The sequence below is a fragment of the Maniola hyperantus genome, chromosome 27 (genome assembly GCF_902806685.2).
Source record: "Maniola hyperantus chromosome 27, iAphHyp1.2, whole genome shotgun sequence".
NCBI classification, from domain to species: Eukaryota; Metazoa; Arthropoda; class Insecta; order Lepidoptera; family Nymphalidae; genus Maniola; species Maniola hyperantus.
In genome coordinates this window covers 5,014,368-5,035,811 of record NC_048562.1, presented here as the reverse complement: position 1 = coordinate 5,035,811, position 21,444 = coordinate 5,014,368, and the positions used below count along the sequence as shown (strand labels likewise).

The 21,444-nt window shown below is 36.8% G+C and overlaps 2 long non-coding RNA genes across 2 annotated transcripts in view; both read left to right on the top strand.

The window, feature by feature from the left end:
- Nucleotides 1-2,761: 2,761 nt before the first annotated feature.
- On the top strand, nucleotides 2,762-8,115 carry LOC138404353 (uncharacterized). Its single transcript, XR_011238338.1, has 3 exons — nucleotides 2,762-2,902; nucleotides 5,604-5,726; nucleotides 6,924-8,115. It is a non-coding gene; the product is annotated as an uncharacterized lncRNA (long non-coding RNA).
- Nucleotides 8,116-11,528: 3,413 nt separating this feature from the next.
- LOC138404351 (uncharacterized) overlaps nucleotides 11,529-21,444 on the top strand; it is a 15,219-nt gene continuing 5,303 nt past the window's right edge. Inside the window, exons 1-3 of the long non-coding RNA XR_011238337.1 lie at nucleotides 11,529-11,807; nucleotides 12,257-14,599; nucleotides 16,743-16,828. This is a non-coding gene — a long non-coding RNA (uncharacterized lncRNA). The remainder of the gene's footprint in view (nucleotides 11,808-12,256; nucleotides 14,600-16,742; nucleotides 16,829-21,444) is intronic.

Genomic DNA, 21,444 nt, shown 5'->3' with positions numbered 1-21,444 from the left:
AATGCTAGGTATATAAGGCCTCATAAGAAAACTCACTCAGCGGGCGATGGAGAGAGCTATGTGCGGAGTTTCTCTACGTGATCAATGAGGAAATGAGGAGATCCGTAGGAGAACTAGAGTAACCGACATAGCTCAACGGTAGGCCGATTGTCTAAAACATGCATCAATCATTATTACAATCTCAATTGTTCTGATTGGCTGAATTTGTGCGATTCTTGTTGCAACAATGCACTGTAGCCAATAATGAGCGAGCGTTAACCAATCAGTGATGATTGCGATCGTGATATTGTAGCTGTCATTCTCCCGCAATCGCGCAGCTGGTTGCGAAGCTGAAGGTGGCAATGGGCAGGGCACGTAGTTCGTACAACCGATACACGTTGGGATCCCAAGGTGCTGGAATGGTGACCTTGCACCGGAAGACGCAGTGTTGGAAAACCTCCCAGGTAGACGGACGACATCAGACGAGTCGCAGGGAGCCGCTGAATTCAGGCGGCGCAAGACCGTGGCTTGTGGTAGTCCCTACAAGAGACCTATGTCCAGCAGTGGACGTCCATCGGTTGATGATGATGATGATGATGAGGTACCTATATAAATCCGAATATAATATGGACCTACCTAGGTAGGTAGGTATCTATTTGTTTATTCTTAAACCCTTAGCTAGATACCTACCTACTCAGCAGATTACTAGAAGGTCCAGAAATTAGCAGATCCGTAAATATAAGGAAGTAGGTACCTAACTACCTAAGTAGGTACGTATAAAATAAATTAGAATGTACCTAAGTTAATTTGTTTTAAAAATATCAAAACTTTTCCGCATAAACTGCTAATTCTTCCAAAATTCTACCAATTTTTTTCATTTCTATTTATCTGACAACACTATATTTATAAGTTTCTGGAAAGTTTTGACCTTGGAAAAGTTCGAAAATATCAGTGCTTCCAACTTAGTGGCATTTTCCCTAAATCTGGGGAGCTTAGACAACCCTACTGCGGGGAAATATTATGTTGTTTTTTGTCACAAGTGTTTTTTATTGACTACGCAAAACTTAAAGGAAGGGTTCTTAGCAGTCTATGTAGATACCTATTTCTAGTCATTGTGTTTGTTGCCTTTAGTTAGTGAAAAAACATAAAATTCAACATTCGAAGCATTAATTCAAATTAGATTCTTACTTAATAGGTACTATTTATAATAGGTAGGTACACTTTTTAATTGTCAATTATAGGATAACAATGTACCGCGCCTGCCCTGTAATGTCTGCCCGCGAAATTCAAATTTAATTTGGTTTTTCGCAATTTGTAAACTAATACGACAAAGTAGGCTTATGGCATTCAAATTGAGCCCCCTAGCAGTATCGTCTTCACAGTCTTATATAAAAATCTTTACTTAAAAGTGTCCAGTTTAAGAAGTTAGTTAAAATAATGAGTTTGACGTGAGCTACTCGCAAACTAGTCATTATTTTGACTAATTTCTTGAACTGGACACTTTCTAGTTAAAAGTAAGTAAGTAGTACAAGGTCCCATGGGATTTTTAAAAAACTTAATCCACGCGAACGAAGTCGCGGGCATCAGCTAGTTTGAAATATGCTGAAATCTTAAACCATCACTGTATAGGTAGGTAGACAGATATCTACTCTCAGAAGTTCAGAAAGAATCCTATTTTGTTTTGTGATCTAGCTCTGAAAAACTGCTTACAATCTGTTGTAGATAGAACTTCAGAAGGAGATAGCAAATTTGTAGAGCGTTGTCTCTATCGTTGAGATCGACAAAACGTTATATAGGTATGAGTGACAGAGACAACGCTCTACAAAGCTGATATTATGTCATTCTAAAAGCTGATGTACTTACATTACTTTCTACCGCGTTGGTACTGTAGTTAGGTGTCCACTGGTTCAGTGACTAAATGCAGATGTACCTAGCTAATTAAAAAAAAAACTTTTTTTAACCAACTTCAAAAAAGGTGATTGGTCTCAATTCCACCCATTTTTAAGGTTCCGTACCTCAAAGGAACCCTTAAAAGATCACTTCGTTGTCTATCTATCTGTCTGTCCGTCTGTCGTGTCTGTCTAGAAAACCTATAGGGTACTTTCCGTTGACCTAGAATCATGAAAATTGGCAGATAGGAAGGTCTTATAGCACAAAGTAAAGTATAAAACCGTGAATTTGTGAATGATTCTGGCCTAAAAACCACAGCATTTACTTAATTTTTTCTACTGCATAATTTTTTTACTTTCTGAGAGTTCCCCAAAGGTGTGTGAAGTCTACCAATCCACACTTGGTGAGCGTGGTAGACTATGGCCTCCTCCTTGTGAAAGGAGACTCGTGCTCAGTAGTGAGATACTGAGTGAGTGAATTGTTGATACTGTTGAATCGAATATGAACTTCCAAATGTACTGAAATTTACTATCCAGTCTGGACAAGAGGTAGAAAATTATCTAAAACTTAGTTCCATAATTTAACTATTATTTAACTATTTAATCATTTAGTAGTTTTCTGAATCTTATTTTATTTTATTAGTTTTCTGAAAAACCGCTGCGTACCTAACTATCTACTGTTACCGCAGATAGGGGATAGCCTAGTCACTTAGTGGTACATAGTATATTTCACGGGGTCGGCTAAGTTTTCGCAAGTTATTTCTCGTCGAGTTATATAGATGAGTGATAGAGCTCAATAAATTATTTTTTGATTTGGGGAAAAAAGTTTCAATTGGCAACATACTTTTGAACACACAAAATTTCTAGAAATAAGTTTTTAACTGCCATTTGGATCCAGTCCTTCGGCGCGTGCAGTCGTGCCGTTGGTTAGCGGAGCTGGTGCTTAGAGTCAGTGCCAACTGCCACAGGAAGTTCCAGTTAACAGTATTCTGATCTGCGCGTCTCCAGTTTCCACTCCAGCAAGCAGAAATAAGGTAAAATTTCCTTAATCTTCATCCATCCAGTACGTAAGCTATAGGTAAGTACCTATTGTACATGTCTCAACACGAAATTTCCATTTAAAACCATTTAAACTCGTGTTTCTCTTGTGAAAATCATTTTACTTAAGCTAAGAAGCCGTTTACTAAGTGCATTCATGTGAAAAAGTCATATTTTACTGTATTTTTCGTACATTTCAATTTTCAAAATGTCTACGGTGGGTGGCAAGTGCCGGTTTTTGCAGACAAATATCATTGTTTTAGATACCTAGGTACCTATGAAACTTATATAAGTTACACCGGTCCAGTTTTTTGGACAATAAGCTTCAGTTTTAAGCGGAATTTTGGACTTCCACTATTGCGTCATCACGTCACAAGTAGGTGCATACTTTAGGTTTTAGGTATCTACCTAGTAGGTATCCAAGCCATCCAAGTTCGCTCAATTAAGGCTACCTGATCGCCAGGGACACAAAGCTAGGCAGCCTAGGTACCTACCTACGCTTTAAGGACGTTGCGATGCGCACGTGTTTAGGTATCACGCAGCAAGTTCTGCGTTCTTTGTTCGCCTGCAGCTTAGTTCAGGTTTGAGAGTGAAAACTTTTTATGAAGTGCTTTAAATATCATCTATGTATAGGTACCTATTTAACTAACTTGTGCTCGGGACTTCTTCCGCGTGGACTACACAAATTTCAAATCTCTATTTCACCCCCTTAGGGGTTGAATTTTCAAAAATCCTTTCTTAGCGGATGTCTGCGTCATAATGGCTATCTGCATACCAAGTTTCAGCCCGATTCGTCCAGTAGCTTGAGCTGTGCGTTGATAAATCAGTCAGTCAGTCACCTTTTTCTTTTATATATTATTTAGATTTAGACTAGATGATGCCCGCGACTAACGTGGGAACTCTATGATTATCCGAGATAAAAAGTAGCCTAGGTCCTTCTCCGGGATGCAAGCTATCGCTGTACCAAATTTCGTCAAAATCGGTTGAATGGATGGACCGTGAAAGGCCAGCAGACAGACAGATAGACAGACACACTTTTCTGTTTATAATATTAGTATGGATATCGACAAGTGACATTGGCTCGGGATGCCCACTGATACCCAGATGTCCACTGCTGGACATAGGTCGTAGGGACTTCCACGCAACGGTTTTGCGCTGCCGCCATCCAGCGGCTCCCAGAGTCCCTACGGCCTCGTCCGTCCGCCTAGCGGGGGTCCTTCAACGCTGTGCTTTCCGGTGCGAGGTCGCCATTCCAGCACCTTGGGACCCCAACGTCCTGTAACTGACTAGAAACTGCAGTTACACTTTTCTCCTTGGTTCACTGTGTTGTTTTGCTGTCGTCCACGGCTGGGAATGCTCTTTAGCTACATAAAACGTGTCTCGGAATCAGCCAAGTTTAGGGCAGGACATGCCAGGTCGCGAGGTATGTACATGCTGTGATTTGTCATAGAAGAAACTAATATAATTGACTATATAGTAAAATCAAAAATCAAAATCAAATAAATCATTCAAAATCTCTAAAATATAGTCGCTTCTCGCTGTCTGTATGTATGAACGCGTAGATCTTTTAAACTACGCAACGGATTTTAATGCGGTTTTCACCAATAGATAGAGTGATTCAAGAGGAAGGTTTATAGATATAATTTAATATTGGTTTGTGTTAATTTATTGAAATATGACATTATATTTGAACAAAATGTCGGAGGAAATCAAGCTTCCATCGAAAATTAACAAATATTACGCGCAACAAAACGAGACTGAGGCGGCTGTGGTCGCATTTATAATATTAGTTAGTATGGAAGTGACACTACATAAGTATCTACATGGCCACCCGTGCGAAGCCGGGGCGGGTCGCTAGTAGGTAGTAAATTACTCATTTTGACAGTTGTTGGATTTGATAATTTTTACGCGATCTTGAAACTAAAGCTACTAGAGTTCCAAACGCGCCCATGTCTGATAAGAGCCCACAACAAACTATTAGAAGGAAGACCTTAATGAAGGCATCATCATCATTTCCAACTGATATAAATCCAAACCGCATGCCAAAGCGCATTGGGCCAGCGTGACTAACTATGGCCTAAAGTTAAACCCTTCTCATTATTACATCCACGGCTGGCCGTAGGTCTATAGGTACTCCCTGAAATCAGGTATGTACCTATACTTTAACTCGGGTTTCGGCCAGTCTACCACGCTGGCCAAGTGCGGATTGGTAGAGCCAGGCGTGAGGGTTTCCTTCATTGTTAAAGCAAGTGATATTTATTTTTTTATAGCTGTAAAAAAAGTTAGAGGTGTAATATTATTAATCTGAAAGTGTATTTTTGTTTTTAAGGTTCCGTACCTCAAAAGGATAAACGGAACCCTTATGGGATCACTTTGTTGTCTGTCTGTCATATAGATTTATATATTTAAGAAGATTACAAGATAATCTTCTTAAATATATAAAAGGAAAAGGTGACTGACTGACTGATCTATAAACGCACAGATCAAACTACTGGACGGATCGGGCTGAAATTTGGCGTGCAGATAGCTATTATAATGTAGGCATATGCTAAGAAAGGGCTTTTGAAAATTCAACCCCTAAGGGGGTTACCTATACCAGGTAAGTATACGTGTACGTAAGTGTGTGTGTGTGTTTGTGTTCATCTACTAAGTTAATATAAGAGGCTTTTATTGAATTTTTATCTTGTTTCTATGTAGGCCCAGAAGTTGAGCTGGATGCAACATCAAACCACAAGTCTAGTGATGTCTCCGAGTGAATCCAGTGGAAGTCTTCACAGTCAATGCAGTGTCATCATCATCATCATCATCTTCATTTTAAAGGTATTTTTTTTTAAAGTAGTACAATCACAATTACAAATAATAACCGGTAAGACCTCTCCCCACCTTTGCTCACCTCTACCTACTCCCCATACACAACTCCCACATCCTCCCAGACTTTCTCCCAGGCCACCCCCCCCCCCCTCTCTTCCTACTCCCCACATCTAGGTCCGCCGGAACCCCCCCCCCCCCCACACCTTCCCCCATCTCACTAATCTACCCCATCTCTACCTTCCTCGTCCCCCTACCTTCCCCCATATCCCCCTAGCTGCCCCAATCTCTTCCCACCTCTTCTCACCGAGCTACCCTATCTTCAATACCTCCCTCCACTTCCCCCTACCTTCCCCCACCTACCACTACCTTCCCACATGTCCCCCATCTCTACCCACCTCCCCGAGCTCTCCACCGGCTCTCACCTAGCTCCCACCTCCCCTAACCTAGCTTCCCCTAACTCCCCCCCCCCCCCTCCCAGGCCCCCATCTCCCTCATCTCGTCCATCTCCCCCACCTCCCCCCATATCCCCCCATCTCCTACATAAAAATTGACAGTCTTGATAACAAACGATAAACGTTATTAGTTTGAGATCTCTTGTACGATAGTACGGCGGATCCGTTCGTGTGGGAGTCCGACTCGCACTTGACTAGTTTTTTTGTGATGTGAACTACAAATGGTATTCGAATTTTTTTTTTGTACTATAAGACCTACCTACCAGCCAAATTTCACGATTCTAGGTCAACAGGCAGTACTTACCCTACAGGTTTTGATTCCATTTTCTTGACAGACACGACAGACAAACAGACAATTAGCTATACTGAGTTCAGGCCTACCTAAGTTGTTAGCGTCATCTAGGTAATAAATAACACGTAAAGTTTTATGCAAAAAGTTTAAAACTTAAAATAGCGGGCAAACGAGCAAGCGGGTCACCTGATGCTAAGTGATTACCGCCGCCCATGAACCACCCGACCAGCTCTTGAAACACCAGAGGAACTGCCAATGTGTTGCTGCCCTTTCAGGAATTTGTTGAAACATTGCAAAGAGATTTGCAGGGCGGATTTTATGCGCTTTTAATGTGCAGGCTGAACACGGAACAGAAAAACAGTTTTTAGTTTTTTCTGTTCCGTGGGGTTGAGAAAGAAGCAATAAAAGTATTTTTTTTTAAACTTAAACGATTTGGTTTTAAAGTTATGCTTATTTTATTAGGTTGCTGTGACGGTGTCTTCCGGATTTGGATGCGGCTGGGTGGAAGGCGGTTCCAGTCTGTTTGCAGCTCTGCGGAAATTTTGAAGATAAGTGATTTTCTGCTGTTATTTTTTTAGGGCAAAGTTGCCATAATTGGACCACATTTCAGGGCTTTAAAATTAATTAAACTTTTCAGTCTTGGGCGCCTAACTAACGTGCTACAGATAGACAGTAAATGTGTGTGTAACATCATAGTACTATTTGGTAAATTTAGCAAAGAAGGCCAGAGTGTGAGCTTTTGCCCCGAATGACTCAAATTTAATCAAATCCTCTATTTGCTTGAGCGAGTTTCTCAAGTTTTATTTTCGGGTTTTGGTTTATATATTTTTTGCAAAGAAGTAATTATGTTGTTCATTAGTTCAGAAGTTATAAGGCTCTCTGCTCTCTGACAGATGGAAAAATGCTAATTCACCCAAGTAGACCGACACCAAAGATTAATATATACAAGTAAGATCGCTAACGTCATACATTCATTTAAAGCTTGCGTAAAACTCCTTTAAGTCGCCGGTACCTTGTAGGTCAACTCTTTATAGTGTGATGGCATTATTGTGCAAGCTAAAATGTGAGTTATCGAATTTATTTAGTGCCATCTATCGAACAGCTGATGAAACTGAATTTTATTTAGAGCCAACTCAAATTTTACTCAAATAATAAACGAAATCCAAAATCACAGGCAATCATCAAAGAGTCCGGTATCAAGCGTAGGTCAGCAGTTTGGCATCATCAAAAATCCAGGAGCAAGCACAAGTAATCGGGTTAGCAGAATCTCGGAGTCCATATAGCAGAAACAATTCACAAACGAAATAGGAAAAAGAAATAAAAGCACTCAGAAAATTGTAACACACCGTCAAATTTAACCGTCACCAATCCAAAGGCAAAGGCAAAATAATAATTTTATTTTCAAGTACCAAGTCATTTTGTTACGCCATCTACTGGAATTTTGTAATACTACTTCAGCTATCCAAAGCAAAATGCTATGGATATCGTAAAGTTCAATAAGTCAATAATTAAAATTAAGAATTAGTTTTTTCCGATGGTGATGTTGTGAAAATTTTGTATTTTGTTACTAAATATAAATAAATTTTATGAACCAGACAAGTAAAATATGATATTTCGTCAAATCCATAAAAAATATATTTCATACGAACCAAGTGACGCCATCTAGTAATAGTCTTGGTGAACGTCAGGATGGCTGGACCACCACAGAATTTGGAAGTTTAAGCCATGCTAGGATTTAGTACCTATTTAGTACTATTTGGTACCTGCAATCAAATAATTAGTACCTCGATAAATAGGGAGAAATTTTATAATCCAAGTGGTCAGCCATTCTGACCGTCAGGATGGCTGGACCAAGTCGGTTTTACTAAGTTGGCGGCGTTAAAGTTAATATGTTTTATCGTAAGGATTTAGTACCTAGTTAGTACTTAAACATAAACACTTTTTTTTATTTATTTGATACACAAAAAAAAAGTTATACCCAAAATCAGTTTTGTATGGGAATAGGACCAAGTCAGTTTTTCTCAGTTAAAGGCGTTATAATGAATTAATTTTTACGCAAAGATTTAGTACCTAATCAGTACCTAAATATGAATACTTTTTTTTTGATTTTTTCGATACACAAAAAAAAAGTTATACCCAAAATCAGTTTTGTATGGGAATAGGACCAAGTCAGTTTTTCTCAGTTAAAGGCGTTATAATGAATTAATTTGTACGCAAAGATTTAGTACCTAATCAGTACTTAAATATGAATACTTTTTTTTTTGATTTTTTCGATACACAAAAAAAAAGTTATACCCAAAATCAGTTTTGTATGGGAATAGGACCATGTCAGTTTTTCTCAGTTAAAGGCGTCATAATGAATTAATTTTTTCGCAGAGATTTAGGTCCTAATTAGTACCTAAACATAAATAGTTTTTTTAGATTTTTCCGACAAACCAAAAAAAATACTCAAGAATTGTAAAGGAGTAGTAGGTACCTACTCTACTATACATGGGGCCAAGTCAGTAGGATGGGTAACCAACTTTAGAGGTCCAATTTGGTCTTTACATTTAATCCGTGCCTCGGAGAGCACGTTAAGCCGTCGCCATCGGTCCCGGTTATTATCACTTACATTTGACAATATAACTGTAAAACCTAATAATCGAAATTTCATTCCCGTAGTGAGTTGTATGCAGAAGAATAATGTTGTTGGATGCAAAAGAATTGTTGTATGGTGAGGTAACCCACCGCATTAGTATCCCAAGAGAACTTCAGCCATTATATGATTTATGGAAAGGAGTCACGACCCTCAGCAATTTTAGTATGATAATTGAAAAAGTCAGTGATGTGCTAGGGTCGATAAAATAACGATAAATGTTTATACGGGGCTCTTACTATCTGATTTATAGTTAAGTAGTGTTCGAACAAACCCGACTTTGTTCTATATATTAAGATAATGTATTTTTTAGTTATTTCGTGGGCATTGTAATGTGTTAGCGACTTTTTTACAAGCAGAGTAGAGCGTTCATCACTGGCACTATGAATATTGCACAAAAATGATAAAAGTAACTGTGATCGTTACGTTTCACGCGCTGGCCGCGCAGCCGCCGCGTACTTGTGTCCATAAATATCATTATAATATTGTTGAGGCTTAGTCAATAGATTAAATCCATACTAATATTATAAATGCGAAAGTGTGTCTGTCTGTCTGTCTGTCTGTTACCTTTTCACGGCCCAACAAATTAACCGATTCTGACAAAATTTGGTACAGAGATAGCTTATATCCCGGGGACGAACATAGGCTACTTTTTATCCCGGAAAAATCAAAGAGTTCCCGTGGGATTCCTAAAGACCCATCCGCTTAACCGATTTGTATGAAATTTTGTACCTAGGCAGCTTGCATCCCTGTAATTGATATAGGCAACTTTTTATCCCGGAAAATCAAACAGTTTCTTCAAACGGGATCTTTAAAAACCTAAATGTGGATTTAGATTTTTAAAGATCCCGTGGGACACCTAATTTAGTTTTTTTTTTACTATCCTACAAACAATAATTACCTACCGTTTTTTTAATACACTGACTATTATTACAAGAGTACTTGGTATTAAAACTCTTACTATTCGCCGTTAAAGAAAGATAAAGCTTTTATTCAATAACTTAACGATAACAATTTGAAACCGATTAGAATTTATCGAGCTATTCGGCACATCACTAGCATGTATGGAGGCGCGTCGCAATCGCCCCGTAATTTACAAAAAAAAAAAGATTTTAAAGGAATTTGAATCCCCCTACCTTTTTGTAAAACTTAGAATAGTATGTTTTCCGCCGTGAATTGTATGAGCCACTAAGTATTAACTAAATAGAATCATAGATGGCAGAGACACAATCAAAAGTCGAAAAAGCCCCGCAGCGAGGTTATTCCGCCATTTTCCAGAATTCAAATACAAATTCTTGGTTGTTACAAAAATATTGATTTTCTACAGAAGTAATACAGCGTTACCATTAACAAATAAATTATTTTTATGATGCACTTACTAATTTGTTGTTATTGCTTGCTGTAGTGAAATAGCAAAGATTTGAATTTTACACGTTACTTTTTTTGGCCGAATAGCCCCGCATGACCTTATGAAATAAATAATGTTTTATACATTGCCTGGATATTTTAGGTATTCCAAAAAATGCCTAAAATATTCATTTCCACAATAAACAAATATTGGCGATAACATCTTTAGGTTGGTAACTACTAGTATTATAAAGAGAAAAGACTCTGGAACTACTAGACTGATTTTAATAATTCTTTCGCCATTAGAAAGCTACCTGTTTTAACCAGATTTATTTTTGGTAAATTATTTTCCTTTGTACAATTTATATTCTTTCTTCTTTCAAATAAACATTACACTCATTTATACTAACCCACTACTCACATGCAAAACTTCTTCTAGAAGTATTTTTTTAATATTTTATCGAAAAAATTTAAAAACCTATTTATCTGCAGGTACCAATTAGTTAGCTAAATCTTTACAAAAAGATAAGTTAATTATTACGCCTTTGATTGAGAAAAATCGACGTGGTCCCGTTTATAGTAGAGTAGGTACCTACTACTCCTATACAATTCTACTCAATTCTAGGAGTATTTTTTGGTTTATCGGAAAAATCTAAAAAAACTATTTATGTTTAGGTACTAATTGGGACCTAAATCTCTGCGAAAAAATTAATTCATTATGACGCCTTTAACTGAGAAAAACTGACATGGTCCTATTCCCATACAAAACTGATTTTGGGTATAACTTTTTTTTTGTGTATCGAAAAAATCAAAAAAAGTGTTTATGTTTAAGTACTAACTAGGTACTAAATCCTTACGATAAAACATATTAACTTTAACGCCGCCAACTTAGTAAAACCGACTTGGTCCAGCCATCCTGACGGTCAGAATGGCTGACCACTTTGATTATAAAATTTCTCCCTATTTATCGAGGTACTAATTATTTGATTGCAGGTACCAAATAGTACTAAATAGGTACTAAATCCTAGCATGGCTTAAACTTCCAAATTCTGTGGTGGTCCAGCCATCCTGACGTTCACATAGTCTTGAACTAGTTACAATTTTAAATAGAGAGTGAGCGATCTGTACTTGTTTAATATATTATCTTTGCCGACACCCATATTCTTAAGTTGTAACATGTCTCATGATTTTCTCGACTTTACTCAAGCTCACTAAGGCGATTTTATATTCCTAATTGTAATTTTTGACCTCGCTTAATCTCAGCCTCAATTACTTTTTGTTACTTATTCTATTTGCCGAAATATTTCAGGGGAGCTTCGCGCTTGATACTTGATCAGAGTTCCAGTGGAAAAACTTATTATATGGTAAACATTTTATTTATTTTATGTTTCTTCTGTCAGTCTGTCTGTTTTCCAGACGTGTAGCTATATCTACTGAGTTCAGACCTACCTAAGTTGTTAGCGCCATCTATGTAGACGTAAACTTTATATGCAAAAAGTATTTAAAACTAAAAATAGCGAACAAACGAGCAGACGGATCACCTGATGCTAAGTGATTACCGCCGCCTGTGATCCACCAGACCAGCCCATGAAGCACCAGAGGAATCGCCGATGTGTTGCTGGCCTTTCAGAAATTTGTTGAACGATGGCAAAAAGATTTGCAGGGGAACTATACAGAGGCGGATTTTATGGGCTTTTAATGTGCGGGCTGAAAAAGATGCATTGCAGTTTGCAAACCTCAGTCGGTATTTTCTTTGAAATTTTTTGGAAACTTTATAAATGATTTGGTTTTAAAATTATGCTTATTTTATTAGGTTGCTGTGACGGTGTCTTCCGCATTTGGATGCGGCTGGGTGGAAGGCGGTTCCAGTCTGTTTGGACTTTGGAGCTCTGTGAAAATTTTGAAGATAAGTAATTTTCTGCTGTTATTTTATCAGGGCAAGGTTGCCATGATTGGACTATATGTCACGGCTTTGAAATCAATTAAACTTTTCAGACAAGTTACACTCCAAATTAACTTTATTATTCACAAAAGTATTTAATAATAACAAACTTTTCTTTTTGGCAGTTGTCAAGTCTTCTTTGGACCATGCCTTATTTGGACTTAAACGTATACTGGGGTGTGATCAGTTTTTGAAATACTAAGGTGGTCCAATCATCGCAACCTTCCCATAAGTGTTATGTATCCAAATTACAGTGCGACGAGACTCTCTTGGCACATGAATGACATTGACAGGGGGGCGCTGTTGGAGAACAAAGGCTTAGAATATTCTAACAAGAACAAAGGGGACACTTGACGGCAACGTTAGTTCCGATTTTCGCCACGCACCAAGAAGCCTCTTCGCACTGTAAGAATACCTACAAATAAATTGAAAATAAAATATGTTTAAAAATAGCTAATTTGATAGCTCCTTCGATCTTTAATTTTCGAAGTAAAATTATAAAAAAACCGGCCAAGTGCGAGTCAGGCTCGCGCACCGAGGGTTCCGTAGTACAGTCATATTTTTACGACATTTTGCACGATAAATCAAAAACTATGGTTCATAAAAATAAATAAAAATCAATCCACAGGTGAAGCCCTTGCATATGATACCCCCACTTGATATAGTTATCTTACTTTGATAATTGAAAATACTAATTATTAGTTCATGACCACAATTTAATTATTTTGTGTGATGTGACCACAAATTAACGGTTTTCAAATTTTTCCCCTAAAGCCAGCTATAAGACCTACCTAGGTACCTACCAAATTTCATGATTCTAGGTCACCGGGAAGTACCCTGTAGGTTTCTTGACAGACCGACAACAAAGTGATCCTATAAGGGTTCCGTTTTTCCTTTTGAGGTACGGAACCCTAAAAATAGTATTTGAAAAGTTATTTTCATTGATAACCCACAAACCTGGTCATTCGGGGTAAGAGGACGCACTGGGTAAAAGTACGCGGTGCTGATTTCTCAGTGAAGGGTGTTTGTTTGGGCGAACGAGCTTGGGCCGTTTGTTTAGATTTAGACGGTGGTATAGATCACCATTTTGGGTCAAAACCATATGAGCGGTGCGCGACGCGTTTTGTGAGTAAATACGTCATATTACGGTGAAATTCGATAGGTATTATTGCGTTATGTGGAAAGTTGGTGACACTGGTTTATATTGTTATCAAGGTAAGTTTGTTTTTTGATTTTATGTGGTTATTGAAAGTTTTATTCTAAAATATTATAAGTATATTGATAACAATTAACATACTCTACAGTACGTGGCAGAAAGTAATGTACAAACATTTATTATAGCATATATCTAATGTAGCTGTATATTATTTTGTGATAAATATCTTACTAATTATTAATATTATGTTTATTATTGTTGTACGATATGGTAGTCTTACTAACTATAAATGTAAATAAATAAATTAATTAATAATATTAATAAATGTAGTGAATTCTGGTTTCAGAAATTTATTGTTGTGAAAAACTCACCAAACAGGAAGAAGTAAAAATATGCAGCGGATTTTATAGGTACCTACCTATCAAGGAACAGCTTTTTCAGCTAAGTACCTACCTAATGTGCCAGAATAAATTATTTCTTATTTAATGTTTTGTGAGAAGAACTTTATGCTGTTTCTGTTAAATATGTTTTAAAGTTTTTCATAGATATACTATCTGAATTATTTTTAGTTAGTTCTTATTCTTTTAAATAAATAATTTTTATTCTATACTTTTATTGGTACCAAACTGCGTAAAAACAACACTGCGTACCAACACGCGAACTTTTACCCTTACATTGCGTACTTTTACCCCTATGTATGGGCAAAAGTATGCAGTCTACCTTTCCATACATTTGTTTAGTAAACAAAAAATCTTTATACATATTTTATGAACATTTTGTCTTTGGGAGCCTAATAAACGTACTATATTTAATATACAATAAATGTTTGTCTAACATCATAGTTTTGGTAAAAGCAAAGAAGGCAAAAGTGCGAGCAATTGCCCCGAATGACTGTATTATTGTTTTTTTAAATCCTCGTATTTGCTTGAGCACCTCTCAAATATAGTTTATTTTCGGCCTCAATTATTTCTTGTTACTTATTCCATTTGCCGAAATATTTCAGGGGAGCTTCGCGCCTGATGCTTGATCATATTTCCAGTGGAATGACATATATTATGGTAAGCATTTTATTCATCTCATAAGTTTTACCGTCGTGACTGTCAAGAAACCTACAGGGTACGTCCCGTTGACCTAGAATCATGAAAATTACCTGGTAGCTGTGTCTTAAATAGCAGAAGACAAAGAAAAATCTAAAACAGTGACTTTGTGGTTCCATCACAAAAGACTAGAGGTGACCAATTTATTTATTAACCTGTTAATTTAACACATATTAAAGTTTGTTGATTAACTGCGATACTAAAACTTAACAATTTTAAATAAAAAAATATTATTAAATCAAAAAATACAAATTATTATAGTTAGGACCTTAGGACCTACGTTCTAAGTAGCTGCAGTAGGTACTTAAGTAGGTAGCGCGAAGATTCCAGGAAATTAAATTTCGAAGGGGGCGCGCGGTGCAAAACGCGCGCGCTACGACATTATACCTACCGATTGCGACCGATTACGTCATGCGCTAAAAATACCGATGCATTGAATATGGTTAAAAATAGCAAGTCAACTAATGTTAAATAGCACCACATCGATATGATGATAAATTTAGCATATCAAATGATTTTGTTGTTCCCATCGAATACCTACGAAGTGTTAATAAATAAGTTAAATAATTTTGTTATTTTTGTTGATGCTTTGATTTGATACATAAATAATACAATAGTCGAAATTTTTGTTATTTCTGTTTATTACCGATACTGTTCGATTAACGATAGTGCGCGTTCATAGACTTTTTGCTAGTTTATTTTTTCGGGTAATTTGATGGTGTTGTTTATTTTGCTCACTTCGTTGTCTGTCCGTCCGTCTGTCTGTCTGTCTGTGCGTCCGTCCGTCCGTCCGTCTGTCTGTGCGTCCGTCCGTCCGTCTGTCTGTGCGTCCATCCGTCCGTCTGTCTGTGCGTCCGTCCGTCCGTCCGTCTGTCTGTGCGTCCGTCTGTCTGTCTGTCTGTCAAGAAACCTACAGGGTACTTCCCATGGACCTTGAATCATGAATTTATCAGGTAGGTAGGTACCTACCTAGGTTTTATAGCACACGCAAGGGGGAAAATTTGAAAACCGTAATTTCTGGTCACGTCATCATCATCATCATCATCATCATCATCATCAACCGATAGACGTCCACTGCTGGACATAAGTCTCTTGGAGTGACTTCCACTCCACACGTCACGGTCTTGCGGCGCCTGAATCCAGCGGCTCCCTGCGACTCGTTTGGTTACATCACCAAAAATAAATTGAAATGTGTTCATGAAAGTAGTGTTTTCAATTTTCAAAGTAAGATGAAATCAAGTGGGGTAGGTATCGTGTTTTTTTTTTTTTTAGTCAGTGTTATATTTTTAACGTGTTTTTTTATCAATAAATTTTAATAACAATTATTGATATTATATTATGTAAGTTTAACAGTATTTGACACCACTACAAAAGACCCGGCCAAGTGCGAGTCAGACTCGCACACCGAGGGTTCCGTACTACAGTCGTATTTTTCGACATTTTGCACGATAATTCAAAAACTATTATGCATAAAAATAAATGAAATCTGTTTTAGAATGCACAGGTGAAGCCCTTTCATATTATGATACTCCACTTGATATAGTTGTCTTACTTCGAAAATTGAAAATACTAATTATTAGTTCATTCATGACCACAATTTTTTTTGTATGAAGTAACCATAAATTCACGGTTTTCAGATTTTCCCCCTAATGTCTGCTATAAGACCTGTAGCAACCTGCAAAATTTCATGATTCTAGGTCAACGGTCTGTCAAGTAAGTCTTGACAGACAGACAGACAACAAAGTGATCCTATAAGGGTTCCGTTTTTTATTTTGAGGTACGGAACCCTAAAAACGAGCAAAAAATCACGTTTGTTGTATGGGAGCCCCCTTATATATTTATTTTATTCTGTTTTTAGCACTTGTTGTTGTAGCGGCCACGGAAATCATCATATTATGTTAAAATCACATGAGGTACAGCCTGGTGACAGACCGACAGACAGACATACGGACGGACAGAGGAGTCTTAGTAATAGGGTCCAGTTTTACCCTTTGGGTACGAACCCTATAAAATCACATGCGCTTTGAATGTGCAGGCTGAACAAGGTCCTAATTTTTTGAAAACTTAAAAAGATTTGGTTTTAAAATTATGATTATTTTATTAGGTTGCTGTGACGGTGTCTTAAGGATTTGGATGCGGCTGGGTGGAAGGCGGTTCCAGTATGTTTGAAGCTCTGCGGACATTTTGAAGGTAGGTGATTTTCTGCTGTTATTTTATTAGGACAAGGTTGCCATAATTGGACCATTTAATTTCACGGCTTTAAAATTAACTAAACTTTACACTCGAAACTCCACATTAACTTTATTATAAGACCCGCGAATTGCTATTGCGCTGGAACCATGTCTCATTAACATCGAAATGACGTCATTTTGACGTCAGCCGAAATAAAAATATACCATCAGCTCGAAACTTTCTAGTGCTGACGTCACTAAAATCGCGGCCACACTCATTAGCAATTTGCGGGACTTATATTCACAAACATAATATTTGACTAGCTGACCCTGCGAACTTCGTTCCGCCTAACAGTCGATTCAATTTTTTTAATTTTTTTTAAAATATCAATTCACTATCAGAAATTCTAAAATCCCCACGATTTAGGACTTCAGTACTTTGCAGCATCAGGATTGAGGAGTTAGGATCCGAAGTTCAGTGATGTAGCCTATGCTTGGTACCTAAAATAATTTTGCATCATCCGCAGTTCCTGAAACATTATAGTTTAGGAGTGCTGTACCCTACATCATCAGGGTTGAGGAGATGAGACTTGAAGTCTGAGAATAAAGTCGTTGCTTGGTACCTACAATATGAATTCACTATGAACACTTCCTGAATCTTGATAACTCAGGCAGGCAGTAGCCCTGCAGCATCAGGATTAAGGAGTTGAATCCAGAATTTTTTATGTGACCACCACGAAAACTTTTTTTGTTGATTTAAAAAAAATAATTTGCAAATCGGTCCAGAAACCTCGAAAAAATCGATGTAGAAAAAAGAACCACCTCATTTTTGACAGTCGGTTAAAAACCGATTACCTTGAAATATTTACGGAACAATTTTTAAAATATCCCCTTTCTAACAAAAAAAGAATGAATGAAATCGGACTACGCGTTAATGAATTACAACTCAGTATACATTTTAACTTCATCCCCTCTCCTACGGGAACCATGCTGAATTTCGGGATAAAAAGTATCCTATATTCTTCCTCATAGTATGACCTCAAATCGTATTAAGTTTCATTGGAATCCATTCAGTAGTTTCAGCGTGATGCGCGGCCGTGATACAGACAGACAGACAGACAGACAAAAATGAAAAAAATTACAGTTTTGGGTTCAGTATCGATTATAGAGTGCCCTCGTAAAAAATTTTTCAAAATATCTTCAATGTACAGAATTTGACCTGTTACAGTTTTATTATAAGTATTGATTGATTGATTGATGATAGTAACACAAATCACAGTTTTATGACAAAACTAATTCTGTGGCAGTTGTCTTCTTTGGACCATGGTTTTGTTTTCCCGACCTTTTTCTGTTCCCGAGAAACTAATAAAATTTTGGGAAACGGGGAAATTTTTAAAAGTGGTTAATTTAGTTATTTTTGGCCACCAGAGTCGAAGTGAAACACGTTATTGAATTAAATAAGCTACTTGTTTGTCTCAAAAGTAATGAAAAAATATCAATTAACTAATGAAACTATGACACCCCAGTGTTTTTCTTTCGACATGTAAAATCAAATGTATTTGAGAATATTGAAAGAAAGTAAAGGTAAAAAAATCTTAACATAATAATATTGTTATGGCTTATAAAATATCTAAATCGAAACAATTATCGTTATTTAAAAAAATCTGTCAAGTTTTAGTCTGACTAGCATACGAAAGGTTCCGTAACATTGTACAAATATATTACTTTTGAAAAGAAATAACTTTAAAAAGATACTAGCGTCATCTAACGGCAAGATACAAAACTACTAGTTGAAACTTTTTTTTGGACTTGAACCTTTCTCGTCTTCAATTAGTATTAGCTACGTGTCAATAGATGGCGCTTTAAAATAAATAAATTTAGAGTATCTGCATCCTTTTCTTTTTAATATGGCTATAAAGGACTGAACTTGAACTCTAAATTTTAGTGCACGCTAAAACGCTCGCGACTGGCAGCTAAAGTTACGGGGTTTGACGTCTCTAAATTAATTTTTTTTTAAACTATCAAACGGCTGTGTCTGTCCTTTTCATATTACATTAGTAGAAACAGGATGCGAATACTCTAAAATTTAGTTGTGCTCAGAATCAGTACCAAATAGGGCAAATACCAATGTATACTTACTGAGGTCTGATAAGTTTTTGAAATAGTTAAAGTGGTCCAATTACCGCAGCCTTCCCATTAAGTGTTATGCGTCCAAATTAAGAATACGAATGTCATAGGTGAGGTTAAAGTCAGAATCATACTTTTATTCAATATATCTGCACTGGGCCAACGTGCCGGATTATGGCCTTACTCATTCTGAGAGGGAAATACGTCTGAGTAGTGACCCGTCAGTTGATTACGATATTATTTTTAACTAGATGACCGCGACTTCAGTCAGTTAAGATTTAAGTTTTTTTAAAACACCTATTTTTGGAACTTTTTAGTTTTTCTGGGATAAAAATTAGCCTAGGCCTAGCCCTGCACGATGCACGTTATAAACCAATTTTTCATCGAAAGTCGGCCAATCAGCACTTTGCCAGACATGGTAGACTATTTCCACAACCCTTCTCACTATAAAAGGAGACCCGTGCTCTGTAGTGTGCCGGCGATGGGTTATAATTACTCTGATTGTGGTGTATTTATATTGCCGCTATAAAATTTTACAAAAAACTTGAGACATTGTAGGAGCGCCATCTATACGATGGTGCGTTTACTGTTACAAAATTCTCAGCATAGTTCTTAGACATGAACCTCGATGGCGTTGACATACATATTAATTATTTTTTAATAACTATTTTTGGAACTTTTTGTTTGATAAAAATTGACCTATGCCTAGCCCTGCCCGAAGAACGTTATCTCTAAAGCAACTTTTCACCTAAATCGGTTAAATTTTCTCAGAATGTGTATTACTACATTCTTGAGGGAACCTGTTTGCGCGAGTTCTTATTGCCGCTATATAGAAGCGCCATCTACACGCATTATTTTGAACTACTTCGCAACTTACTAGTTCTATGAACCAGTGCGTTTACTGTTACTATGTTCCCATCATAGTTCTTAGACATAAAACTAGATGGCGTTGACATACATATTAGTTATATTCATCATACAAGGAATCAATAACACGCTTCTAAATTGAAATTAAAGTTTTTAGGGTCCCGTTGGAAACCTTCAGGTACGCGACCCTCAATATCTTAGGAATATCATGTATCCGTGACATTCGCGCCATCGAATCTTATGAATGACTTATCATCCATTAAAATTGGGTTGAGTAGTTTCGAGCGAACATAGGAACCGACATACTTACACGTCAAACACAGTACTCCTTTTGGGCTTCGCTGCAGTCGGGTAATATGCAAAGAAATTTACTTGCAAATCGTTTTAAATAACCAAGATAGAGGTCATTGGCATTTCTATTCTTAATTTAGACGCATTTTACCCGCTTGTTTGTTAATTTTACCTTTGTTTTTGACTTTCCTACGTCACGTAGGTAGGTACTTATCTAGGACTAGCTTATGCTCGCGACTTCGTCCGCGTGGACTTCACAAATTTCAAACCCCTATTTCACCCCCTTAGGGGTTGAATTTTCAAAAATCCTTTCTTAGCGGATGCCTACGTCATAATAGCTATCTGCATGCCAAATTTCAGCCCGATCCGTCCAGTAGTTTGAGCTGTGCGTTGATAGATCAGTCAGTCAGTCAGTCAGTCAGTCAGTCAGTCAGTCACCCTTTCCTTTTATATATTTAGATTAGGAAGGATTGATTTTAGTATTTTTGTGTTTAGGTTTTTGATAACTATAGGTCAATTACCTACGTCTAAATTGGCTTAGAGATTTTAGTACAAAACACCAAAAGTAAATATATAAATTATTAGGTAAACCTACCTGCCTCTCTAATTATATAGAAATTATTGTAAAATCGTATTTTTGACACAAAAATGCGCGTGAGAGTACCTAAATAACTAAATTTAAAAATACTTAAAGAAAATTTAAATTGAGTAGGTAATTAGGTACGCTTCAAATTTAATTATAACGTTAAAAACAAAATAAAAAAAGAAAAGGCAACGGTCAGGATTCGAACCCGGGTACCGTGATATTCATTAGTGTTATATCTAACTAAAACAGCTGTTGCAAACAGCAAATGTGGGATCATTTGAAACTTACTATTACAAAATTAATGACTAAATTCTAAAAGAAAGTTAATTAAATTAAGTAATTAGATAAGGCCAGCTTCTATGGTAACGTTAAAAAATAAAAAATAAAAAGTCGAAGGTCAAGACTCGAACCTAGGTACTGTCTGCATTATGTCATGTGACATCTTTTTATGGACCCTGACAATAAACTACAAAATAAATCAAGAATAACAAAATAATAAAAGAAAACAAAATAAATATTATAGTAAAGTAATTATTATATTAGGCTTACTTAAAATGTCATATAATATTTAAAAAAAAAAATTAAGTCAGGTTTCGAACCCGCGTACCGCGATATTTTCCCAACCACTAAAGTGAAACTCTGAAGTTTAACACAATAGGCATAAAGTTCATATTTGATTGATACTTTAACTATGCCAAAATTGTTCCGATACCTTCAACACGCCCACATTGTTGAGATAGCTTATGATACCACGCCCACATTGT